We start from the raw sequence: 6,000 nt of genomic DNA, 5'->3' as shown, positions 1-6,000 counted from the left end.
CGGCCACTCCCAGTCATCAGTCTAGCTGCCGCATTCTGAATTAGTTGTAGTTTCCGGGTCACCTTCAAAGGTAGCCCCATGTAGAGCACATTGCAGTAGTCCAAGCGAGAGATAACCAGAGCATGCACCACTCTGGCGAGGCAGTCCACAAGCAGATATGGTCTCAGCCTGCGTACCAGATGGAGCTAGTAAATAGCTGCCCTGGACACAGATTTGACCTGTGCCTCCATGGACAGCTGTGAGTCCAAAATGACTCACAGGCTGCGCACCTGGTCCTTCAGGGGCACAGTTACCCCATTCAGGACCAGGGAATCCTCCACACCTGCCCGCCTCCTGTCCCCCAAAAACAGTACTTCTGTCTTGTCAGGATTCAAACTTAATCTGTTAGCCGCCATCCAACCTCCAACCGCCTCCAGGCACTCACACAGGACCTTCACCGCCTTCACTGGTTCTGATTTGAAAGAGGTAGAGCTGGGTATCATCCGCATACTGATGAACACCCAGCCCAAACCCCCTGATTATCTCTCCCAGTGACTGCATGTAGATGTTGAAAAGCATGGGGGAAAGTACGGAACCCTGAGACACCCCACAAGTGAGAGCCCAGAGGTCTGAACACTCATCCCCCACCACCACTTTCTGAACACGGCCCAGGAGGAAGGAGCGAAACCACTGTATGACAGTGCCCCCAGCTCCCAGCCCCTCTAGACGGTCCAGAAGGATGTTATGGTCGATTGTATCAAAGGCCGCTGAGAGATCCAGCAGAACTAGGAAACAACTCTCACCTTTGTCCCTAGCTCGCCAGAGATCATCAACCAGTGCGACCAAGGCAGTTTCAGTCCCATGATGAGGCCTGAATCCCGACTGGAAGGGCTCCAAATGGAAGGGCTCTAGACATAGTTGTCCCCCATCTCCCATTATCCCTGACCAAGCGCCATGGTGGCTGGTGGGAGTCAGAAGTCCAACAGCAGCTGAAGGCTGCAGTTGACCCACACAAGGTATCCTTTTCAGTCTTTGCCATGTGAATCCATCTCTACAAAGCTGCTTACTGTTTCCCAGAGCCAGTCTCAAGCATGTCACTCTCTCTTGCCTAACCTACCATACAGGGTTGTTGTTTTTGCTAAGGTGACATAGGAGGCATGTGGTCTTCTCAGAAGGAGGGCGGGGTGAGATGGTAAGAAAGTGTGTGTGTTAAAAACAGAGTGGTTTACAAGAATTCCAAATAAAACATACAATTAAAAACTATGTAAAATGTTAAAATCAGAAATCAGTTAACTATTATAGAATGATGTATTCTTAATTCTTAAAACCCAATATATTGTTGGATGCATTCAGTTGAAGAGGGAAAATAAATATGCATGTTGAAACTGGTAAAGCTGTTCAGTTCCTTCTTGTGTAAAATATATCTCATTTTTCTCCCTTTTCCTGTGGTTTTGGTACGACCATTTCCCTTTCTTTTTCACCTATAAGTGTATTCTGAGAAATAAAATAATTGTAATGTTTAATCAGAATAATCCAATTTATAGAAGTATAGGTGTGCGTTTGTGAGAGAGAGAGGGAAATGTGGGGGACAGACAAAGGCCTGAATGCCTAGCGGGGGGGGGGGTGTTTAGAGGCTCCAGCTGCTGAGAATGCACCCCCTCTTCTTCTTCCCATCTCCTTCCTCCAGGGAAATCAAGCATCTCCTCTTTTCTCAGGGTGAAAGTTACTTTCTGGATGCTGCAACAGACGCAGAATGAAAGACACTGGAGGCCCCCATGCGTCACCACGTGCATCCCAAAGGTGCCTCCCAAAGCATCAATATGCTCTGCTCGCTTGCTCCCACCATGGACTTGAGAGCGCTTTGCACAGATCCTGTTCAGCAGTGAAATCCATTTATTTTATTTTTAAATAACACAGACAAATGGGTACAGACGTGCACAGTGGTGCAGGCTGTGCAGGAACAGAGTTTGCTTCTTGACAAGAGTCAGTCTCTCTCTCTCCTGAAAGCCCAAACCCAGCCTTATATGCATATTCATAAGCACCTGATAAATTAATCATGATGTCAGTAACACTCAGGCTGCAAGGGAGGTGACAGGCAAATTTTGCCCTCTCCCCAGCATCTTTCCCTCATATTGGCTTACCGCTTTCTTGATTTTTGTTCCTGGTTTCCAAACACTGCTCTCAGGCATCTCTCTCAAAGAACAGTGATTGAATTAGCTAGATAAAATGAACTCATCCTTGGAAAAAAAAATTAAATGGGGTGTGTGTGATTTGTTTGGGAGCACAAGGTCAACCTCTGCTTTCAGCCCCCCAAGCTACAAGGATTTGCAAATTAATAACAGTAGGAACAGACATCTGAGCATGCAAAGAGTGTGTTTTCACCCTCCTGGATACACATAGGATGAAGGCATCGGGTTTTCCTGGCCAATGGCATGATGAGCTGCTCAGCTGATTCCACTGTAGCTAGTAATTCCTGATAGCTACATCTAATGATTAAGGCTGTTCCATGTGGTCTAGAAAGGTGACCTTTGGCACCCGATTACTTTGATTGCTTTAAAAGGATTGCAAAGAAATTGACTGTTTTTTCCACCCTTGCCTTAAAACAGGAGACTAAGAAGTGGCTTAGATGTCTTCCACGCAACCCGGAAAGCAGAAAAATGGTAGCCCATGACACCCAGATGAATTAGCAAGGGTCCTTCTGTAGGCAAAGCATGAGCTACAGCCCTTCCCCTAAAAATAAAGGTTCTAGTCATCATTATTCAGGAGGGCTGGATTAAATGAGAACATGGGAAGCTGTCCTACTTAGGGTTAGAGACGATTGGTCCTTTTAGTTCGGTACTGTCTATACTGATTTGCAGCAGCTCTCCAGGCTCTCAGGCAGGGAATATTCCCATACCTACCTGTATATGCCACTGGGGATTGAACCTGGATACTGTGGATACTGAGCTATTATAGAGGTTCTGTTGCCTGCTCATGCTCTTAAGCCAGCCTTGAGGAGGGCAGAAGCCAGGTGGCATCTAGGAGTGTGGGTTCATAAATACGGCATCATGCTTTATTTTACTAGGAAAATAGGCTATCTAGCACTTTCTGTTTTCTGTTTGTAAAAATCCCATATGCATTAGTTCCTCCCTGTAGTTTGACCAGGAAATAAATCCCTACTTTATGGGGTCTTCTTGTTTTGAACAGTTCATTTAAAAAAAACAAAACCAGTTTGCTCCTTAAAGCCAAAGAAATGACCAGCACCACAAACAGTGGAAAATGCAATTTGGATTTGACTCATTTGCAGCTCAAAAGGTCAATGTGGGTTTTTGCACAGAAGAAAGCTCCAGATAAATAGGATTTACTCCTGAGTAAGCAGACCTAAGATTGCAACCTTCAGAGAGTTTCTTCCCTGATAGCCTCCTGATAGCGATGACTGATGAAACCAACTTGGAACTCTTGACTGAAGGGCTTGAAAAAGTAAACAATTCTTCCAAAAGTCTTCTAAATGTTTTGCAACACACTCCTTTGGATCAAATTCCTGTTGAAATTTCAGTTTTAATTACGGTAAATCAACCCCAGAGGAATGTTAAAAAGACTATGCAACTGTTGCATACAGTTTTATCTAGAGCTGTTACATTTTGTAGTTTAATTGCTTCAAACATAGTAACATAAGAAGAGCCCTGCTAGGTCAGGCCAATGGTCTATCTAGCCCAGCATCCTCTTCTCAGTGGCCACCCAGATGCCTCAACAGGAAGGTCCAAAAACAGGATTTGAGAACACTCCCCACTTGTGATTTGCAGAAACTGGTATTCAGATACATTACTGCCTCGAACAGCAGAGGCAGACTATGAATGAGGTCAGTGGCACATCTAGTCCAGAATCCTGTTCCCACAGTGGCCAAGCACAACAGTACTCTCCCCTCCTAAGGTTTCCAGTAGCTGGTATTCAGAAGCATCGCTGCCACCCACAATGGAGGCTGAGCATAGCAGCAGGCAGAAAAGAGCCAGTGTGGTACAGTGGTTAGAGGAGCCTTTCTCAACCTTGGGTCCCCAGGTGATGTTGGACTACAATTCTCATCATCCCTTCCCACTGGTCCTGTTAGCTAGGGATGTTGGGAGCTGTAGTACAACAACATATGGGGACCAAAGGTTGAGAAAGGCTGTGTTAAAAGTGTCAGACTAGGACCAAGGAGACCAGGGTTCAGCCCCCACCCCACTGCCATGAAGGTCACTGGGTGACCTTGGGCCAAACACTGCCTCTCAGCCTATAACCTACCTATCAATGTTGTTAGGAATTAAATGAGGAGGGAGAGAAGCATGTATAGCACCTTGAGCTCCTTGGATAAAAAGGTGGGCTATAAATTCAACAAACAAACAAGGAAATAAGGCCTGACAGGGCAAGCTGTAGGAAGACAGGCAGAGCTCAGCCTTCCACAACACACACTTCCCTGCCATGCCCTCACTTTGCAGATCTTCTGTTTTAAGGCATAGAGAGGGCTTATTTTTAGCTTGTAAGTGTTTCAGGGCAGGGACTGGTCCTCAGAATGTGTTCTGGTTTGCAACTATTCTATGGTGAGTACACGAAGGTCCGTTACAGGATTAACATTCCATTAAACTAGGCTGGGGGACTTTCTTTCAATCCCAGGGCCCACACTGCAGTAGTGGGCACGGGCAGAGGGGGAAATGGGTGGAGCCTCAAGTTTGAGATGGGTTAAAGGTAATCTGCTTTGATCTGTTTTTGGAGCAGATCAAACTGGGTTTGAGGTTTTATTCCCAGGCAAACCTGGCAATGCTGAGGATTGAACCTGCAGCCTTTTGCATCCCCTAAAGCAGGTTTTCAACCTTTTTGAGTCCATGGCTCCCTTGACCAACTATGTTCTTTCTGTGACACTCCTGTGGGGCTCAGGAGCCCCGTTGTGTCACCCCTTGCCTGTAGAACTGGCAGCCTCTTACCCTTTTACGAACACCCTCCCTTGTAGAGTGTTCCTTCAGCTTCCTCTCCTCTCCCCTCTCCCTGGTCTCTGAGCTGCCCCCGCCCCTGCCCCAAAGAGAGGTGCCACCTCACACTGTCCCACAGGGGTCTGGGACCCTCTGTCCACTCCCAATAGCAAGGGCTGGCAGACTGGCTGGCTGGGCTCCCTCGCCCACTTGCTTGCTTACTCTGAGGCTGCCTCAGCTCCTGGCAGCTAGCACCCCCTGGCCAGCCCCAGAGGCACCATTCGCCTGGAGAGCTTGTAGCCAGGGCTGCTGCAACAAACAGCTGTGCAAGCCTTTGGGAGGCAGAGATGCGAGAGGGCATCAAAGCAGGGAGGGAAGGAAAAAGGGACAAGGACCTGTGTTGCCCACGGCACTCCATCATTCAAGGCACCCCAGGGTGCCACGGTACACTGGTTGAAAACCACTGCCATAAAGGTAAAATTCTAGTCCTCAAGGTTCTGAATAAAGGGCTGAATTTAATGGGATAATGGGAACATTGGTCATCTAGCTCAGTACTATCTACACAAACCAGCAGCAGCTCTCTAGGGTTTCAAGGAGGGAACATTCCCAGCCATACCTGGAGATGCTGTCTGGGACTGAACCCACAAGCTTCCACAAGCAAAGCAGATGCTCTGCCATTAAACTACAGCCCTTCTTGGGAACATTGGAACCTGCCTTATACTGAATCAGAACTAGCTCAGTACTGTCAACACTGACTGGCAGTTGAAGATTCAGGTCACAATCAAACCTGGGATTTTCTGCAAGCAAAGCAGGTGTCCTACATCTAAGCTATGGCCCTTCCTTTTAAATAAAGTAATAAACTAGTCCTAATAGTTCTGAATAAAAGGCCAGATTAAATAGGAGCATTAGGGTGCTGCCTTATACAGAGTCAGACCATTGGTCCATCTAGCTCAGTACTGTCTACACATACTGGCAGCAGCTCTCCAGGATTTCAGGGTCAGGGGTGTCACCCAAACCTACCTAGAGATGTCATGCAGGGCCAACCCACCCTCTATCCAGAGTAAGGCAATTGCATTTGGGAAGAGCAGCAGATCTGGGCTCC

This window comes from Podarcis pityusensis (assembly GCF_964106645.2).
Source record: "Podarcis pityusensis genome assembly, chromosome: Z".
NCBI classification, from domain to species: domain Eukaryota; kingdom Metazoa; phylum Chordata; class Lepidosauria; order Squamata; family Lacertidae; genus Podarcis; species Podarcis pityusensis.
This window is presented reverse-complemented; position numbering follows the sequence as displayed.